The 15,720-nt window shown below is 37.3% G+C and overlaps 1 protein-coding gene and 1 pseudogene across 5 annotated transcripts in view; both read right to left on the reverse strand.

Annotated features, from left to right (window-relative positions):
• Positions 1 to 15,720, reverse strand: part of CBLB (Cbl proto-oncogene B) — a 221,514-nt gene that overhangs the window by 145,457 nt on the left and 60,337 nt on the right. The gene's annotated exons all lie outside the window — the stretch shown is intronic.
• On the reverse strand, positions 660 to 2,341 carry LOC118934862 (elongation factor 1-alpha 1-like; annotated as a pseudogene).

The raw sequence follows: 15,720 nt of genomic DNA on the forward strand, positions 1-15,720 counted from the left end.
TTTTTTGCCCAGGTTAGTTCCTTGTACCTCCTGCCCTATGCCTGTCAACAGTCTTACCTCTTGTGCAGCTCCTTTCTATCTTCCAGGTTGGACACTGCAGATTCAAACTGATTTCTGCTCAAATAAACTCTTAAAATTTTTAATATGCTTCAGGTTATCTTTTCACACCCTGAAGCTAAACATGAAACTGCCAAAGTCCAAGAATTGAGGCTACTGTCAGAAAGACAGCTGTCTCATCACTTTTCCATCCTCCATTGTGGATCCTATACTTGGTTGTTTTTTTAAATTCACCTTCCATGGAAAAATCCAACTACCAACTTCACATAATAAATTCAGAATGCCAAAAGCAATTCAGCTTTCCAACAAAATACTTTTGAATTTCTTATATAAGTATGCAAAATAATGTAGGTAAAATCAGGCCTAATTAAGTTTTAATTTATAATCTCAGATATCAGAACAACTTGAGTTTCTTGAGTATGAATCTGTCTCCCGCCAGGCATCCGCTAATCCTGTACATTGACGCAGAAAGAATAATGGAAAGTGGAAGCTTTATCCTTTTCTTTTTTTCTCACTAAACTTTTGTTTTAATGGGGAGCAAAATTCTGTGACAGATTTTAATGGGGAGCAAAATTCTGTGACAAAATTCTGTGACAGTTTCCATTAAAAAACACTGATTTTAAAAACTAGTAACTTAAAACCGCCACAAACACACACATAAAAAAAGGTTCACAAAATATCCTCCTTTCCTGCTGAAGGTTTTTCAATGTGTTGTCATCAACCAGTTTTCTACTATTAAACTTAAATGGCCAATTGAGACAAAGAGTTCTGAGACTGTCCTCCCACCGCTGATTGAGACTGAGGTGACAGGGACTGGAGATACTACTCAGCCTTCTGAGCCTTCTGGGCAGACTTGGTGGCCTTGCAGCTCCAGCTGCCTGCTTGTCCACTGCTTGGATGACACCCCAGCAACTGTCTGGCTCATACCATCAACAGTAAAATAGCCCAGAGGAGGACAGTCAGAGGAGCTCTCAAAGCACATGGTCTTGTCAGGGGCCATATCAATGATGGCAGCCTCACCAGATTTCAAGAATTGGGGCCACGTTCCAGCTTTTTTCCAGAACGATGATCAATCTTCTTCAGCTCAGCAAACTTGCAAGCAATGTGCGCTGTGTGACAATCCGGCACAGGTGCGCATCTAGCACCGATTTGGCCTGGATGGTTCAGTGTAATCACCTGAGCTGTGAAGCCAGCTGCTTCCACTTGTGGGTCATTTCTACTATTGCCAGCCACACTGCCATGGGGAACATCTTTGACAGACATGTTCTTGACATTAAAGCCCACACTGTCCCCAGGAAGAGCTTTGTTCAAAGCTTTGTGGTGCATTTCAGCCAACTTCATTTCAGCTGTAACACTGACTGGAGCAAAGGTGACCACCATGCCAGGTTTCTGAACACCAGTCTCCACTTGTCCCATGGGGCCATTACCAATACCACCAATGGTGCAGACATTCTGGAGGGCAGGCACAAGGGCTTGTCAGTTGGACAAATTGGTGGCAGGATACAATCCAGAGCTTCCAGCACTGGATTCCACTGCCATGACCATCTTTAGGGGTGACTTCCTATTCCTTGAACCAAGACATGTTAGCACTTGGCTCCAGCATGCTGTCACTGTTCCAACCAGAAATTGGCAAAATGCTACTTGTGTCAGGGTTGTAGCCAATTTTCTTAACGTATCTGCTAACTTCTTTATCAATTTCCTCACCTGACTTCTGGGTGTAGTAGTGTGGCTCGGTGGAATCCATTTTGTTAACACCAACAATCAGCTGTGTCACACCCGGTGTGTAAGCCAGAAGGGCAGGCTCATGGGTCTGCCCATTCTTGAAGATACCTGCTTCACATTCACCAACATCAGCAGCAACTACCAGGATAGCATGATCAACCTGCAATGGGCCTGTAATCATCTTTCTGATAAGGTCTCTGTGTCTCAGGGTATCAACAATGGTCATGTAACACTTGCTGGTCTAAGGGAGATATCAGTGGGGATACCACCCTCATGTTCTTCTTGCAGTTTCTCCAAGACCCAGGCATTCTTGATGGAGACCTTTCCCATCTCATCAGCCTCCTTCTCAAACTCTTCAGTGGTTCTTTTGTCGATCCCACTGTACTTGTAGATTAAATGGCCAGTTGTAGATTTGCCCAAATCTGCTTGCCCATTGACGACAATGTTGATGTGAGTCTTTTCCTTTCCCATTTTAGTTTTGATTTAGCAGTGGTTCACCTGTGTGCTGGCAGCACCCCCATTGCGAAAAAGGCTTTATCCTTTTCATGAACCTACTCAAGCTCTAGCAAGGCAGTCTGCCCACCCCCACCCAATTTCCACTGCCATGGAAAAGCACAGGGCTAGTTACTGAACTGTGCTCAAGTGCAGCTGAGGAGCCACTTTAGACCACCTCATTCTGGACATTCCAAATTTTAAGGTGACATCCATTATCAAAAAACAAGTTTAGTTTTTATAAGAGAGAAATGAACCTACAGAATAATCTCAAGAAATTATAAAACAATTTTTCAAAATGCTACTTTAAACTTATTATATTGAACAAAGACATATAAAACACTAGTTGCTTTTTTTGAAGTGGAATTCAAAAAATAGATAACCCACAGCAATGTTTGAATTCTGTCCAATTGAATTACCTATTCAAAATCTAAAATAAATTAAAATATAAAAGTAAAATACCATCAGTAAATTAATGAAACATGTTTTTTGTTGTTTCTAAAACAAGAAACACATAGGGTTTCCTTCCTTCAAAGTTTAATGAAAGGATTATTAAATTTAACTCTACTCAGAGATTTGACATGTTGGCATGTTACATTATAACCACACAGAAAAATATAAAGACTTAGGCACAACCTTCAGATCTCCTGTTACAAGTCATTAACCAAAACATCTGACCCTACAGACCACAATAAAAACAGAAATGTTATCAGAAATCAAACTCTTTGTGGGTGAGAGCAGCCTGCATGGGGATTTGAGTCTGTTTCTTCCCCATCTGTAGTCAGAACCAGATGTAGGGGTGGGGAAAGAAACTTCCTCTTTTAAAACCCGAGAACTACCCTTTTTCCCCTCTCACTGCTTATTTTGAGTGACATGAGTTTATGCAAACATACAAGTTTTCAAATGAAAAGTTGCAGCCTAGATGTTAAAATCTCCTAACTGCTAGTGAGTGAGTGAGAGAGAGAGATCAGGAATTTAAGGAGGTACTTATGTTTTTGTTTTGTTTGTCTGGGGATGGTAGGGCATCACAGAAAAGCCTAAAGTGAAGCTGGACTCCTCAGAAGAGTACCATGTAGTAGAAGGGCTAAGCAGCAAGGAAGTACCCAGTTCCTTTTGAAAGAAATATCAGTACATCCCAAAAGAAGAAATGGTGAAATAAAATGAGATCCAGGCTGATAATTTGTTGGCAACCTCTCAAGATCTAATAACATGTCTAAATTGAAAAATAAAATATGTAAAAATGACCAGAGTAATGGAGATGGAAATGTAGGAAAGGAGAGCAGCAGTAGGAAAAAAGAACATATGATAAATAAGAACAAAGAAAGGAAAAAGTCCTTGCAATTCAGATAATGAAGAAAGAAAGGAAAAACACCAAGAGGGAATTAACAAAATAAACAACAACAAAATGAAGGGAAAAATGAAGGGTAGGGAAACACAAACAATAATTTTCATGTAAAAGTTATGAAACAGAACATTTAAACATGGAAAAGCTACCTTTTAGCAGTCTTCATGTTTTTATTAACTGCATATAATGGGCATACTCAGTACACATTTGTTAAATAGACAAGGCAATAGCTGCATGTGGATAAAATGAGAGTTCCTGTAGCAAGGATTCTCATCCAGCCCTGGTTGGCTAGCTCACTACACATGTGTGGGCAATATGTTGCTATTGACTCTATATAAGGAGCTCCACGCAGTGTTCTGCGCAACACAGTGGCAGGGCTCCAAGGTTGCAGGAGAGCAGAACAGAGATTGGAGTGGTGGCAGCGGCAAAACAGAGGCTCAGAGGACAGTTGTGTGGGATGACTGTGCAGGCACAGAGGCCCAGGGGACAGATGTGTGGGACAGCTGTGCGGGACGGCTGTGCAGGCAGAGAGGCCCAGAAGCAGAGACCGGCTTGCTGCATGCAGACTCACTCTGAGTGAGCAGGATTTTAGTGAGTGACCTGACACCGTGGAAGTAAAGCTGGGTATAACCCTTTCACCCCAAGAACATTTTACTGCCATTTCTTGGTCAAACTGAATCCACAGTACTCTTGCCTGGGGCTGAAACCCACTGGCAAGACACTGCACCAAGAAGTTTATTTCAGTATCTTATAGATACAGACTAGTCCTATCCACAAGTAAAATACTTGCACAATAACCGGAAAAAAAAAAGACATTTAAGACAGCATTTGATTCAGAAATAACATTTGTGCTGTGTTACCTCTGGGTGGTAAGATTATACAGATGTGATTTTTACTAATCATTTTGCTTATACTTCAAAATGTTCTAGTCACTCTACAATCAACAGAAATGTATTTTTGAACAGTTTGGACACAACATAAAAGAATGTTCTCCTAGCAACTGGGGTTTTACTGTGTACCTTGAATGGATGTCTATACCAAGCACCCTTCCCCACCCTCACAGCCCCTACTAAGAATTAGGTGTGTAGTAGTCTTTAGGCTACTGTTATATCTGAGAAATCTGCTCTAAGACTCCAAAAAAATCCATATAGTCATATTTTTTAAAGTATGCTATAATGGAACATCACAAATTTGAACTTGTCATTTATTATACCCATTTTTTAAAAAAATTATGTCTCCAAAGACATTTCCATAGAAGGTGGAACTAGAACAATTCTCCATGACAAAAAGAGCAAGATATTAGCAACTGGTCACAAAGGTAATTCTCTTAAAATGTCCTTTTGTTTTCAAAGAGTATCTTGTACTTTTAGATCATTAATATTCCATGGAAAAAAACAAGTTGTAATCCACTGAAAAATATTTACTGAATAAATTATAAAGCAACTACAAATTCCTCCCATCCCTGTAGGCATGTACCTTTGCAATGTAACTGCCCCTTCCATCAAAAAGTGGAATCTCTTGCTCCACTCCTTTCTAAGCAAGGTTTGGTCATGTGACTTGCTTAGGCCAATGAGCCATTAGTAACAGAAGTGATGTTTATCCATCTCCTGTGCACTGGTGGGTCCTCTGACTGCTGAGAGCCATTATGCAATCATGTGAATGTGCTCAGGCTATCCTCCTTGAGGATGGAAGACACATGGAGTGAAGCTCCAGCTATGTAGGTGAGACCCTAGACACACCAAGTGAGTCCATCCTAGGCTGTCCAGCCACAGCTGAGCAGCCCAGACCACAGGAACCACCCAGCCAACCCAAAGAATCATGTAAATATATAATCGTACTCTTATGTTGCTAGGTTCACCATGCAGCAAAAAGCAAACTGATTCTAAGTCCTAAACATTGTAATAGCACCTGTAAAATACCTACTATAGTGGCATCTATGACTACTTTATAAGTAATAGAATCTTATTCTTTGCTTTTGGTCCTTCAGAGAATGCAAAAAGGCATGGTATCTCACCTTATGACAGCATCAGAAAATCTGGAGGCTTCTTAAAACTGGTGACAGAGCTCCACCTCCAGAGTTTCTGATTCCCTAACTTTGGAGTAGAGGCTGACAATCTGCTTTTCCAAGTGTCCCAGGAGTTGCCGTTCCTGATCCCACTGGTCTGCAGATCATATTTTGCAAAATACTGCCCAAGAGCTTACAGTCTACCTCATTCATTCAACAAATACTTCTTAAACATACACTATGTCCATGAAGGTGCTAGGCTAAAGACTACAGAAAAACAAGGGTGATAAGTAAAACAAGGTGCAGGTGTTATGGGGTGAGAGGCGCACCGAGATAAAGGCTTGTGTATTTAGGGATGTAATTAGATGCGGGCTAAAGAGTAACAGCTACTTACACCCTCCTTCTGTCCAAGGAGTACCAATTACACATTTGTTTCCCAACTATGAGGCTAAATAGCCTGTCAGCCTGCAGTGTTTTCTCAGTATGTCCCTGTCTTGCCAATGGGTTTCAGCCCCAGGCAAGTTCGCTATGGATTCAGTGTGACCAAAGACATCGACAGCAAAATGTTCTTGGGGTGAAAGGGTTATACCCAACTTTATTTCCAGGTGGCAGGTCAGTCACTAAAATTCCATTCACTCAGAGCGAGTCTGCACGCAGCAAGCCGGTCTCTGCCTCTGGGCCCCTCTGTCTGCACAGCCGTCCTCCAGGCCTCTCTGCACAGTCATCCCGCACAGCTATCCTCTGGGCCTCTGCACAGTAGTCCCACCCAGCCGTCCTCTGGGTGCGCTTGCAGCCCTGCCACCGTGTCGTGCCCAGAGCACTGGGCAGAGCTCTTTTTATAGGGTCAACAGCCATGTATTGCCCATAGGTGTGCAGTGAGCTAGTCAACCATGGCCAGGTGAGAATCCTGGCCACAGGAACTCTCATTTTATCCACAATCCCCTTTCCTGACAGTTCAAAAATTATATTTCTAAACCACTGCTTCGATTTCTACCTTTGCTAGTAAGGTTTTTGATAAAGTTCACTCTGGCCAGGTTCACTGTGGATTCAATGAGACTGAAAAATGACAATGGAATATTTTTGGGGTGAAAGGTTTATATCCAACTTTAATCCCATGGTGGCAGATCAATCACTAGAATCCCATCTGAGTTTGCATGCAGCAAGCCAGTGTCTCCCTCTGGGCCTCTCCGCCCCCACAGCCATATCAGTCTCTATCCTTGGCGCTGCCACAACTCCAGTCTCTGCTCTCCTACAGCCGTGCAGCCCAGAGCACTGGGCGGAGCTCTTTATATAGAGTCAATAACAAAGTATTGCCCACACGTGTGAGTGAGCTAGCTGACCAGGGCCAGGTGATAATTCTGGCCATAGTAACCTTCATTTTCTCCATAGCAAACTACTGCACAAATTAACTAATCTGTACAAATTTATAAAATAAACATAAAAGCAAACTATGAAAGAACAACGCATGCTTTATTAAAAAAGAATGTTGAGAAATTTGGCTTATTAAACCACTTGAACTGAGAGAAGGAGAGGAAGAAAATGCTACCTGAGCATGTTAAAAAAAAACAAGAAATTTAAAACACACTTCTTGAATGTTTCACTAGAATTTTCATGAAAAAAAATTTTTAATCACTCATGACCTGAGCAGGCTTCTGAGAGCTGGATTTTAGAGAATATTTACCTCTCTCTAGCACAGAAAAATTGGCTTAAGAATAAAAATAATCTTGAAAGCACCCAGGAAAATAACATAAAAAGTAGCAGCAACCATCATTAACACATATATGGTCTGTAACTTTAATAGGCTGCAAAACCCAAGGAGAGGAAACTAAAGTGATACTGAAACACTGTCTTAAACACTGTACTTATAAAAAGTGGGAAAAATAGGATTTTTAATGAGAAAGCATATCATATTTTTAATATTTCCATGTATTATAGACTATGTAAAATATGTTTAGCCATTTAAAAGATAATGAACTCAAAGGTTAAAGTGAGTAATTCTCTAACAAATGGTCAAATTAGTCACTTAGCTTTTTAAGTGAGCATTAAGCATTAAGATGGGTCTGAACAATTTTAATTTTCATTTTATAAAGAACTTTGTTGCACTTAACCACATCACTGAATTCATTTACATGAAATGGTCTTCCTCCTTCAGTCCACGTGGCACAGTGAACAGCAGGGGACTTCCTAAAACAGGCTGTGCCTTGCCCGGTGCTCATCCTGATGGTGTCTTCGTAATTTGTTGTCATTTGGCATGGGCAAGGTACAATTCTAAGCTAATGACAGCCACCACCAACAGTTTTTTGGAATTCCTAAGGTTAAAAATTAAGAATAGTAGGAATTCCTCAAAAGCATGCTTCAAAAATTGTGACAAGCTCAGGACTCTACCTCTGTCAACAGGACACTTTGAGCTGTAATTTAGGCCAGAATCCTGAAAGATCCCAGGGATTTTGAGGGAAGATGAAACAGTTGCCTGAATTATAAAAAGGATTAGAAACAGCGTTCTTACAATATATAAATGAACATACACATATCTGAATCAAAGATGATAAAGAATGTCAATTTGCCAAAAATAATTAGCTTAATCATATTAGTAATTCCCAAGATAATCCTGTAAGCAAGCCACTAATGTGACATAAATCTAAAGTATTTCAAGGAGATATCCACACACCCACCTACACCACATCACACCACACTGAAGGCCAAATTCCTGCCCTTCTTCATCATTTGGCCCTACCCCTATCCCCATTCCTTCCTGCCACCTTCACACACACAATTGCAGTTACTCAGGTGGTTCTGTTTCAGGCACCAGTGATCCCCCTTCTCACAAGCAGTACTTTCCAGCTTGAACAGTTCCCAGTTTACTTCTCAGTCTCATTAACTCCTCTTTGGCCTTATGCAAAATTGTGCATGTGCTCAGGTACATTTTCTGTAGAAGAGAATCCACAGATCTCTACTAATTCTTAAAGGTTCGTAAGCCAAAGAGGTTAGGAACCAGACTTGCCAACTAAAAATTCCAATGAAAGTTCTATAATGCATGGGTGTCAAATACCAAATTAAGGGTCCAACACTAATGATTACTACCAAGGCAGGTCTCATACAGTTTCCAAGAGACTCATAGACAGAACCAAAAACAATTTAAAAAATGTTCAAATCTCTAGAGCGTCTACCCAGAGTCATTTGTCCCATGTTTTGGGAGGAACAGTCAGAAGAGGAGGAAGATGTTTAGCTGGCTCACATCTTCAGGCTCTACTTCAGGATATAACTAGCTCATGTGAAGCAGCGCAGACATTTTATAAGATCAATGGATTCTACTATTAAATTAATTGCTATTAAATTAATTGCTATTTAATTAATTGCTATTAAATTAATTGCTCCCTAAAACATATAAAAGACATAGAAATTTTCATTTAATAATGGGAAAAAGAAATAATAAACTTCATGAAGGGATTAAATTATGAATGAACTAGTTAATATTTTGTTGGAATTTATAGATACATGTATATATGTCATTTTAATATAGTATATGCTCTCACCAGTTCACTTAACTGCTTCATTCTAAGAATAGGACAACTTTATGGCTTAGATACTGAGGCAAGTAACATTTAAACCTGTACTGTTGATGAAAATTAAATTGGACAAATCAGTGAAGTCTTCATACCAGCCAATACTAACAGCACTCTGTTATAAATAGCTCTCATGCATAGTCATTTTATGTACAAATTTTGGTTACTAAAAGATATTCACTAAGCAAGCAATTCAGGTGATTTGCTAGTTGTGATTACTGTAATGTGTAATTTTTAGTTGTGATAATTACCCAAGAGATTTATAATACACAATTTGTAGAATAATTATGGAACCTCTATTTATTTCTTTAGGTTCAGTATTCGAGGAGAGAGACTGAATTTATGAGGCCTGAGATTTGTTTTTCAAGCCCCTGCTGAGTTACCTTTGTAAGGCCATTTGTATGTATCCAATTCCCCACCAAAACTGCTATTTGCTATTAAATACAGCTCCTTTCAAAGTGTCAAGTGTATCATAAAGACATTCAGAGTTTATTTTCACGAAGTTAACTGCTTCCTCACGATTCTCAAAGTTCAGTAAAAAGAGGCCTCAGGGCACTCTATTCATGCTCCTGTCTTCCAGGGGTTAAAGTCGGGGGAGAGCATAGTGGGGTTGTAGCTCAAATGTTCCCTCCTCAGCTGTCTCCTAAAATTCTTTCCAGGGCTAGTTTTTAATTATTTGTTTTATTATACTAATGGAGGGGGGTGGGTGGACTGTCAAATTAAAATGATCTGGGAGCTGATTAATATGACAAAGTCAAACTTGGGCATATATTTTTAAGATAATGGTATGAACTTAAATTTATTATGTTACTTGAAGAGGTTATTATTTTTTCATTATGCTCTTTTTTAAAGTTACATTTTCCTCTGAAAATGGTATTGATGGCTTAAAAATTTTTCAAACTTGCAACAAACAGCATAGGAACTAGAAACACATTCAATAATTTGAGTACTTTTAGAGTAATGCTGAAAGGAATCTTCCATTCACTCAATCCGTGGCTTTTTTTCTTAAGCTACAACTTTATATCACAAATTAGCAGTTCTCATATAGCATATTGCTTGCACACTTACACTCCCTAACTCCAACATTTTTAATCTGTGGAAGTTATAGACAACTTAAAAAAATGACTTCCTAAACCTGCACTGCCCTATAAGGGCAGTCACTATTCAACACTTCAAATACAGTTAGTCTAAATTAAGACCTGATGTCAGTGCAAACACCTACTGGATTTACAAGACATAGTGTACAAAAAATAATGTAAAATATTAATTTGTCATATGGATTATAAATGAATGTATACTGTTGAATTTATAATATTTTAGGTATCTTAGGTTAAATAAAATATTATTAAAACTAATTTCAACTACTTTTTTATATATAGCTACTTATTTCAAATTACACGTGCCTTGCCTTATATTTCTATTAGTGTTGTCCTTTGAGCTCATCTACTTGCACCTTGTTGTATTAACTGCTTTATTTCTATTTTTCTTTAGTTTTTCTCTCCCCTTTAAGGATCCTTGAATCCACTCGGATATTCTCCTACAGAAGAGCTGACCCTCTATCCTCACTGCAGTGACAGAGCATTCCATCCCTAATACCCTTCGCTAACAACTATCTCAAAAAAAAAAAAAAAAAAAGCAACACTAGATTCATCAGCTCCTCTTCCTCACCACACCATAGCTTCCACATTTGCCACTACAACTGTTCCTCAGCTCCTCAACAACTCCCATCCAAATGATAGCCACAGACACCTACTGGTTCCCCTGCCTCCATTCCATTCCCTCTGATACATTCCATACTTTCCCATGATCAACTTTCTAAAGCACAAGTTAGATCACTTCACTCATCTTCTGACATAAAGGTCAATAGTACCCTAATCTGTATAGTCCACATTTCTGTGTACTGCATTCATTCTCTCTAGCCTGAACTGACAATCTCAGCCACAGTTTTCATTATATCTCTTTTTAAAACATCTGACCTAACTTATACTATTACTTGGAATTCCCTGGAATGACCAGTACATCCTGAACCCCCTCTTTTTTATGTATTGCTATTGCTTTAGACTGCAAGACCCTCCCCTCACAGGGTGCCCGCCTATCCAAATCCTACTCATCCTTATGAAAACTATCTCCAGGCCCCGAAGCTGCAATTAATCACCCAACTCTCTGAAGCCCCACACCACTTTGCCAGTATCAATAGTGCAGCATTTATAGTTTTCTTCCCTTAAATTATATTCAGGTATCTGTCTCCTCTACAGTGATTTTTTTTCTAAAGAACAAAGAAATGAAAGTGTGAAGGGGAAAAATAAAGAGATTCTTAAGGACAGAAAGCAAGTCATGCTAATCACTATGTTTCCATATTACCTATTCCCATGATTTGCACATAGCAGGGACTCAATGGGAAAATGTTTGCTACACGAAAAACAGTAATATGAAATTTGTTCTGGTATTAAAAACTCAGAAATTCAAAGAGATTTTTAACTCTCACCTTAACATGGCATTACATGTAGCATGTGTTAAGTTAATTAATAAATGAAATAACTTCTATGTATGCTGTTGGATACCTTGGCCTGGAAAGGTCCCAACAAACATGACTATCTTTACCACACATATAAAATTTCAGGAAAATGAACAGCCCTCAAAGGGAAACTGCCTATATTCTCGAATATTCCCCAAACTTCATTTCAAGGCAAAAGCAGAACTTGTTATCTTATTTAGATGGTCTAATGACCTGACTCATTAAAACTTCTCAAAAAAGGCAGATACAGCAAGTATGAGATCCCTATCTGTTATCAGCAAACAGACAGTCTTTTTAAAGGTCACAAAGATATGATGAGCCTTAACCCCCTCACTAAGCTTCACCAAATAGCTGACTGAAAAGCAACTCAAAGAAAACAAGAGATGCCACAGGAGGCAGCACATGTTATACCAGGTTATATTTAATTTTAAGTAAAAAATTAATGAGTAGAAAATTCCAAAAAAGCAGCAAAAAAAATAAACTGTTACAATATAGAGCAATAATACAGAAATGTTTAGAAATGAAATCTTAATTTACCAGAATTAAGGAACCTTAACCGGCCAATTCTAGCTATGGATTTGTGTAAAACATTCATTGTTGCTTCCAATAATTTTTTCAAACATTTTAAAACAACCAATTCTCATTACAACCCTAAAAATGGAACCATATGAATTACTGAGCTACTGTTATTGAGCTATTCATAAACACAAATGGAGATTCTTTGATGCTTACTCATTGTCTATCCATGGCAATGAGTTAATTGAGTTAATTTTTGATTTAAACAAATACTAAACTAAACATTTAAGCCAATTAGTACTTAGAACAGTACATCATACATATATTTAGTAGAATTCTATTATATAAAGGGAAACTTTAACTTTTCTAAGCGAATTTCTATTTATACATCCAAATTCCACTGAAATAAATTTTACCAAAATTTTACAGAAATATTAATCACTTACTTTCCTAAGATTCTGCTTTTATCAAAAAATCATGATAGGTTGAGATATCTTTCATTATTGGCAATTTAATTACTGTACTAACTAGCAACATAATCTTGTAAAGAACCCTGAGAATTTGGTAGATGCCCAGTAAGCATTTTTAATAGTTTGATATATAGTTTTATTTATGAAATTACATCAATATTCAGGAAATTACAATATTCAGGAAAACACATGCAATTAAGGATAAATATACATATTAATACAAAATAATATGTATATCATATTATAAATATATAAATTACATATATATGTAACAAAGAATAAAAATAATTTATAGCCAAAACAAAAAATCTTATTTGCTTTAAATTAAAAAAAATCAATTAGGATCTTTCTCAAGATTATGCTGTTAGTACAACGATTATTCAGAATTACTGCTTTTGAGGTGGCATCTAGTATATTAATACAGAGCTGGAAAGGACCAGATGTCATGTGGTATAACTCCATGAATTTATATATAAGTAAAGAGGCCCAGGAAACTTGTCTGACATCACACAACTAGTCGGAAGCAGAACCAGGACTAGAATCAGAATCTCAAGATACCTCAGTCAGTATTCATTCGTTACACTATCATTGTCTGTGTAGTAAATATGTAACTGCTTTATGTAATAAAATCAGAAAACAAGCCAACAAGGAACCTATAATTATAGAACTTTTCCCAAAAGATATTACTGATCCTTTGTCTGTTTGGCCAGCTTGTTTTTAGGTTTCAGTACTAACATTTTTCTTCTACTGAACCTTCTAGGAGCAATAGGAAAAGGTTTTTCCATATACATTTAAAAAGAAAAAAAGTAATTTCTCATCTTTCTACAAAAAATACTCAATTTTTCATCTAAAGTGGTACTTTGTTAAAATGCCTAAAGACCTCCCAAAATAAAATCTATTTGAAACATCCTTAGAAACACATTAAAACTACAAAAGGCTAAGTAAATTACTAATTTTATTCTCCCCAATCTACCTGGTTATTATGTCCAATCCTGTCCCATACACTTTAGTAATATTTGTTTCTCTAAAGATCTGTATGTGCATTTGTTTTGCAATCTATTTTAGTGGTGAGCTGTTCAAGTAATCATTCATTCACCAGAGACCCCATTGGGGCAAAGTCTGTGATTTCATAATATAAACTTCACATCAGTTCCATGCTATATGCCTTTCTATGTCACTGTACCATACTTATCCAACTATGATAAGTTTCTTGAAGATAGGAATTATAATTTCTGTTTCTTCTGTTTTGCCCCACATGTTCTGTACATAGTAAATACATAGTAACTTAAAGATAAAAGAATCTATGACTTAGATCTCACTCTTTGAGGCACCAACAATAACATACATTCAGGTTAAAGTACTTTAAAGCTAAGAATAGCATTAGTAGATATTATACATTGCCAATATTTCCAAAAATTGAGTTACTTGTTTATTCGGTTGGTTTTACTTTGTTTATGTAAACTAGAACCTTTTGATGTAAATACTTTCATGTGACATTTTAAAAATCATTTTAGGACAAACTCAATACTAAATTATATCCACTAGGAGCACTGAAAGCAAATGAAAGAAAATTCCTAAAACTGAGTAATATGTTGACTAACTTAATTGTCGATTTTAGATTATAAGATCAGAATCAATGCTTTGCTGGCTTCTTAAATGAAAACAAAAATAACCCAATAATTCATTAATTGATTAATTCATCAAATTTTTATTGAGTTCAGCTATCTAACATGTACAATTCTGGGCAACAGGGATACAGCAATGAACATATAGACAGATATTGGATAAATGAATGAATGGAGAGTCATATGTAAATAGAAAAATATACACATGAAACAAAGTTTTAGGAAAATAACTTTAGTTTAATTAAACTCTTACATTGTCACAATAATATCAGAGTAGTTAAAAAATATAAGTATATAAGCAACACATTCCATGTTGGAAGAGCTCAGGAAATAAACACACCCAATATTTGAGTTTAACCGTAGACGACTGTTAATATAGTCTAACTGAATGAAACAAATGGTCTATCACTATTTTATTAAATACTGATTATTGAATATTTAATATTATTATTTAAAATTGTGTCAATAATCATTTGACTTCTATATGGAAGCCTAAAAACTGATGGAGAGTTAGGACAACATACAGCCAGCTCAATGGGATGTAACTGTCACCTGTAGACCTAGAAACAGCACCTTCAGAGTTTAACTTACTTTTACACATACACACAGTCTGACAAGAATAATAAGCAAAAGAATAACCTAAAGAAAAACTAGGGAGACAGTAAGAAAAATTAAGGTTGCTAAGAGTTGAGGTTGGGAGGATGATGAATAGGCAGAGAACAAAAGATTTTTAGGGCAGAAAAAATACTCTGCATGACACCACATGATGGATATACGTGTGTCCAAACCACCAAGAGTGAACCATAATGTAAACTGTGGATTTGGGGTGATTATGATGTGTCAATGAAGGTTCAGCAATTATAACAAATGTGCCACTCCAGTGGGGGATGATGACGACAGGGAAGGCTATGCATGATGAGGGCAGGGAGTGTATGAGAAATCTCTGTAATTTACCCTCAATTTTTCTGTGAACCTAAAACTTCTCTAAAACGTAAAGTCAATGAAAAAAATAATAACCTCACCACCATCTTGTATTTTTAAAACTCCAACATATCTAATAAATGGTCTGCTTTATGCTCACTCTTGTTACAGTTCTTAGAGTCATAAAATCAAGGACTAGAAGATAATAATGTGTACAGATCCCAGGCAAATCCAGAGAATGACCAAACACTGTTCTTATTGCTTTCCTTTGCAAATCCTGGTTGGTTAACTGCTTCCTCAAACAGATGAGGGCTCAACTGGGGTAAAGGTCATGTACACTGTTTTTAGTATGTAGCAGACCATGAAGGAATGGTAAACTATACATATGGTTTTAATGTCCCATTATTATCTTCTGAAATGAAGAGATTCAGTAAAAAATGAAGATGGGACATTTAGAATAAGAGAATCATCACTTGCTAATAATGCAGT

The sequence above is a fragment of the Manis pentadactyla genome, chromosome 1, assembly GCF_030020395.1.
Source record: "Manis pentadactyla isolate mManPen7 chromosome 1, mManPen7.hap1, whole genome shotgun sequence".
Lineage (NCBI taxonomy): Eukaryota > Metazoa > Chordata > Mammalia > Pholidota > Manidae > Manis > Manis pentadactyla.